Source organism: Dermacentor andersoni, chromosome 2 (assembly GCF_023375885.2).
Source record: "Dermacentor andersoni chromosome 2, qqDerAnde1_hic_scaffold, whole genome shotgun sequence".
Lineage (NCBI taxonomy): Eukaryota > Metazoa > Arthropoda > Arachnida > Ixodida > Ixodidae > Dermacentor > Dermacentor andersoni.
Window position 1 is genome coordinate 47,635,344 of NC_092815.1, and position 5,945 is coordinate 47,641,288.

At 45.1% G+C, this 5,945-nt stretch overlaps 1 non-coding gene across 1 annotated transcript; it reads right to left on the reverse strand.

Moving 5' to 3' along the window:
• Window positions 1–3,291: 3,291 nt before the first annotated feature.
• Window positions 3,292–3,363, reverse strand: TRNAP-AGG (transfer RNA proline (anticodon AGG)). Its single transcript has one exon. It is a non-coding gene; the product is annotated as a tRNA-Pro (tRNA).
• Window positions 3,364–5,945: the final 2,582 nt, after the last annotated feature.

The window sequence follows — 5,945 nt, forward strand, 5'->3', positions numbered from 1 at the left end:
CAGAAGCTCGCCACTCGCCACGTGCTGTAGAAAAGGCACGCTTCACAGCATACTGCCACCAATGAAGGCCTGCGATCTCAACGCGAGCAGAGACTATAACAAGCTCCCGAGCTATATAGCAACGCTGAGCTGTATACAATGTTGCGAAAAACTACATTTGCGGCACTCATTTGCTTACACGCAAGACCCTTACCCTTTGTGTTTTTTCAATGACCTCTTCTTCTGGAGGGCCTCTCCCCATTTCCAATTAAACAGCGTTTTGTACGCGACGTTCGCACCACACCTTGCGTCGCCCGAAAACATGCAGTTAAGGCCGTAGAAGAGGAGGTGGTCGCTTCTTTCTTCCGCCGCGTTACAACAAAGTGCGCTTCGTTCAAATAAAGCCGAGGGGCGACGTACCGCGAGGCGGTGCAGTTACTCCAGACACGACCACACACGCCTCGTCTGAAACGCTCGCGGAAATTTAGAGCGGTCACCCGCACTCACCGCTAAGTAAAGGCGTCCATTGTGCCCGTAATTGCTATCGCAAGCCCGGAGACACGAGCCCCCCCACCCCAAGCAAAATGATCTTTCCTTTCTATGTGTGCGTTTGTGTGTGTGTTATTAGGGCGAATGGTAAGAAAATGGAAATACAAATATTCAAAGGGGAGCGCCTTTTCCGGAGCGCTTGTTGAACACGTACGGAGCTCTTTCACGGCGGACCCGGGAGGCCGCGCCTCCGGCGTTAGCGCGAATCGGGCTTCAAAGCGGCTGCTCATTACTAGAGTTGGCGATGTGCGCAGCGCTTCTAAAGAGCTCGGAACCCTGCGGACTTTTGACCCTCTGCCCTTCTTGTACGCTCTGTGCGTACTTCCTAATTCATACAGAGCACACTGTGAGCGAGTTTTAGGGCTTTCAAAAGCAGGCACACGGGGCCGCGCTTGGTCCGACTCGCGATTAAAGCTCGGTTGGCAAGTAGTTACGACGTTCCCCGCTGTCTAATGAAAGGACTGTTGTGATGAAGGGGGACGCAATGCGGATGATATACTAGGGCGGCGGCCGTTTTTTTTTTTTTTTTTTTTGCTATGGGACGCAGTGGCGCGCACATGAAGGAGGATTTGGCGAAGGATCGGGAAACTCTGTTGAGCACAGATTTTCCGGAATGCAAGTTCGTACATGTCTGTGTCAGCAAACGGACCGACAAGCATTTTTGTTGGCTGAAAAATAAAAAATAAATAAAAGAAAGTGCGTCTTTAGTGAGGGTCATTACTGTAGGTCTTGCGTATAAGCTACATCGCGAATGCAGCTTCACAATTGTATGGTGACGCTCTCGGACACACTATTAATTATAGACTACCTTCAGCAGTTGAGTGCTAAATAGGTGCAATCGTGGATGTAAGCACGAAAACTGTTTTTTAGCAGTCTCACAAGTGTTAAAATGTTAATGCGAAGGAATATGAAGGGAGGAAACGGCCGGGGAATTCAGGAGCACGAAAGAATACGCGCACGATGTGTTAGCCCTCGTCTCTTCAGCAAAAGTTCTACTTTAGCACCCTGCACGAGTGACACCAATAACTGCCGGCTTGTCGTCCTTTGTTCAGCCGTTAAAAAAAACCTCAAATACCAAGAGAGAAACGCTCACTGCGCGCATGACGCCATCGGCGAGGGCTTGTGTTCATGTTGTTATTTTTTCTGTGGGAGCTGCATGCTTCCTCCACAGCTGAAAAAAAAAAAAATAAGTACGGTTGCATCAATCACCTGGAAAGAGCAACAAAGGCAGGACAAAGAAATACTCAGCGCGCTCCATGGACGACCTCGAAGTAGGAGTGCCAATTGATCTACCACGGTGACTCAGCGGATATGAAGTTCACGTGCTCAGCATGAAGTCTTTGGTTCGATTCCTGTTCACGACTGCCGCATTGCAATGAGGCCGAATACAAAAAAAGAAAGAAAGAAAAAGATGAAAACACCGGCGTACCAATAAATTTAGGCGCCAGCTACAGAAGAACCTCTGGCGTTCCGTCATAACTTATATAGGCATAAATGATAAGTGACAGGAAACAATCCAAAGAACTCCCTCCCCCACTTCACAGCCAATTACGCCGTCTGTGATATCCCAGATGTTGTTTTGTCAATCAATCAATCAATCAATCAATCAATCAATCAACAGATCAAACAGAACAGACGTATCTACATCACTACATCTGAAGGTAGGTGAATTCATTTTCTTCTGACTTTTCTTCTGAACTGAAGTATACAAGATCAACTGCAACTCTTGGTTCACATCAATCATGTAACCGCGAAAAAAAAATATTTTGGCTAAGCGTGCAATACGCATCTTTGTTACCGGCCTCCTCGAAAAGGCAATACGCTAACAATCAGCGTCACTTCGGAGCCCACAGAAAATGCGCTATCCACACAATGGACTGGCCTGTTACAGGGCCTGTTACCATGCCTACTTCCAGTGGGAAGCGGGCTGGTTGTTCAAGGCCTCTATTGTCACGTAAAGATATTTCTTTGCTCCAGATCAACACGCGGAAATTAGTTACGTGAAGAAACTTATCGCTACCGAGAAGAAAGCTAATGGCGGAGATTCACTAACCACTGAGAGCAAGATGACCCATGGACATCAGAGCCGTGCCACATTTTGGTTTGCTTGTTTGTTTAAGGATCGTTTTTGAGGTCAAGTAGGAAATGTTATTTTCTGTATGCTATGCGTTTGTAAGATGGATGCATCACGTGAACGCTTGTTCTCTGAAGTAACGTTTTCTTTTGTTAGATTTTTTTCAATGCATGAGGTATTTTCACCGCACCTTCAAAGTTAGAATTTTTCCCGAATTGTCTTTCGAGCAAATTTACCGAGCTCGCTTTTCAGAAGGTTGACATCTCCCCTAAAACAAATAAATAAATAAATAAATAAATAAATAAATAAATAAATAAATAAATAAATAAATGCTTCCTAGCAACGCGTACGATATACTACAATGCTAAGATACTACACTTTTCTCCCGCTCAGCCAGAACGGGAGACATTCGCGTCAGCGTAAGCCACAGTTCTTACCTCCTTTGACTCTGGTTACCCTAAGAAGTGTATGATGCGCTATTCCTTGTCTCTCTCCCTCCCATTTGTTCAGAATCTACTTTGACTTTATTCTTTGTTCAGAACAGCAGCTTAATAAAACTGCTATAACGCTTGAAGAAAATAAAACTTGAATAAAAAGCGACTGCCTACGTGTAATTAGCACGGAAAAACTAAGAAAGCTGTCACCATTCTGATTTCCCGCAGAGCAAAAAAAAAAAAAAACAAAAAAAAGGGCTCGTCCGGGATTTGAACCCGGGACCTCTCGCACCCTAAGCGAGAATCATACCCCTAGACCAACGAGCCGACATGCCGCCGCTTTGTTTAGCCTAATATTCAAGGCAGGCATCTCGACGTCGTAGCCCACAATGATCCCATAGCGGAGTAAATCTTCAGCAGAGTTCATTCAATCGTGTGCGGCTCCGACCCCAGTTCGTTAACAATGTTTATGAAGCATGACATGAAGAATGCGGAAAAAAGAAAGGAAGGAAGGAAGAGAAGGCGTGTCTTCCTTGCAGGTAACGAAGTGATGCAGAAAAAACAATTTAATTGCTGAATAAATTAGATAAAATGTCTCATGAAATACTTAAGTTCCTCGATAACTAGCGAGATAAGGTGTAATTTTTTTTTCTTATAGCAAGCTTATTTTACTGAATTGAGAGTATCGGCAAAACTTGAGGGGCAGTGCTCGCCGCCATAGACCAGAACACTGTCCTGGTATTCTAGAATATTTGCATTATAATTCGTGTAAGTTGATAAAATTATACTTGAATTAATCCATCACAAAACAGCTTAAATGCACGATATTAAAACAACTTTAACCGAGGCGCACGAGCCGACTTGCTAGGTTGATGTCACTCAGACCAACTTGCATGCGCACAGTAACGTGCTTGTATTTCGGAAAAAAAAAAGAAAAAACATTAAAGGAAGGCGTTCCGAGTGCCAGAAGATAGTGCGGTAGGGCCCATATTGACATCGTGAAATAGCTAGCAGCATGCATGTGCGACTTTCATCGCTGAAGTAATGTTTACTTTGGTGTGGTGTTTGAACTCGCAGGTGGCCCGTGAGGGAGCATGTCAGCTATTTGCCTTCCCTTAGGCTTTTGCCGCCTTCCGACTAGTTGATTCATATTCGATGCTAGAGACGGCTCAGACACTTCAAGGCTGTGCTGTTGGTTTATGCACATTTATGCGTACAGTATATAAGCATAGATGTTCTCATGAACGAAAGGCTGAATGGTGGAGCTGTGATTCCACAAACAACGCCGTGTTTTGCAAAATTTATTTTCCAGTGCATAGAAAAAAGTCTGCAGACAGTTATAGTAATGTCCGTAGACTACAGATAATTTCCATGAACAACAAATTAACTGCGTGAAGAAAGCTCGTGGATAAGCTCTGGATTTGGTGCGTCATTACCTTTTTTCATTAGATCTTGTTTATAAATATGTGAAGCCTTTACGTGCAGCCAAAGACACAAGTCTGTAGTGAGGTAAATGCGTCTAACGCTGTCTGTAGACAACCTACAAATCGTCTTAGTCTACGCTTATCCTAGCTGCCACGCCATCTACGGTTATCCTAGCTATACTGCCATCTGAGCAGTAGCTGCTCAGATGGCAGAGAATCACGTGCACGCCGTGGATGTCACAGAATACGTGACTCGAGGTGGCTCGTTGTCGCCTCTTCCATTTCAAAGTCATCTGACATTAGTGCGAGGAAAAAGAAAAGAGAAAAGATTGAGTTTAACGAGGCAGCAATATTTTCCCGCGTTTTCCCAGGTGTATTCAGCACATCGCCAGACGATGTATAAAGTTTGTGCCTACGAATAGAGAGACCAGCGAAGCAAGCAGATAACCAACAAAGGCAAGGTTCACTAGATTAGGCCAGGGAGCCCAAAGCGCGACGGCTGAGGCAAAGCTTCCGACGGCAGAAACTCGTCTTTTCTGGGGGTTCTTTGCTCGAGTCAAACGTCAAAGCAGCAGCGGATAAGAATTCCTGAGAGCGCGCGAAATATTTACACAACGGCTTAAGAGGTCCCTTCGGTGAAGGCTGTGAATTGTTCATGGAATTGTCGGAGAGCCTCCAAGGCAGATAATACGGATGCCGTTTTAAGCCTTGACCTACTTTTCCATTAAGAACGAACGGGCGCTTAGCTTCCAGCTTCTATTGAAAGAAGCCCCGTACCAATCACAGCCCGCTTCCAGTCTTCTTCTGAATACATAACGCCCAAGGCGTTATCTTGGCTTTGAAGCCGCATTTTTTTTTTATGAAAGCTCGGGAACCATCAGACTCCCTGTCACGAACAGGAGCAAACAAAAGCCAATTGTGAACAACGGCGAAGCGAGCTTAGGGGCTAAGTCGTCTGTCCATTGTTTTATTTTGCCCAGTATGTTTGCGATTTGCTGATGATATTGCCTTGCTTAGTAACTCAGGGGACAAATTGCAATGCATGCTCACTGACCTGGAGAGGCAAAGCAAAAGGGTGGGTCTAAAAATTAATCTGCAGAAAACTAAAGTAATGCTTAACAGTCTTGGGAGAGAACAGCAGCTTACGATAGGTAGCGAGGCACTGGAAGTGGTAAGGGAATACATCTACTTAGGGCAGGTAGTGACCGCGGATCGGGATCATGAGACTGAAATAATCAGAAGAATAAGAATGGGCTGGGGTGCGTTTGGCAGGCATTCTCAGATCATGAACAGCAGGTTGCCATTATCCCTGAAGAGAAAAGTGTATAACAGCTGTATCTTACCAGTACTCAGGTACGGGGCAGAAACCTGGAGGCTTACGAGAGGGGTTCTACTTAAATTGAGGACGATGCAACGAGCTATGGAAAGAAGAATGATGGGTGCAACGTTAAGGGATAAGAAAAGAGCAGATTGGGTGAGGGAACA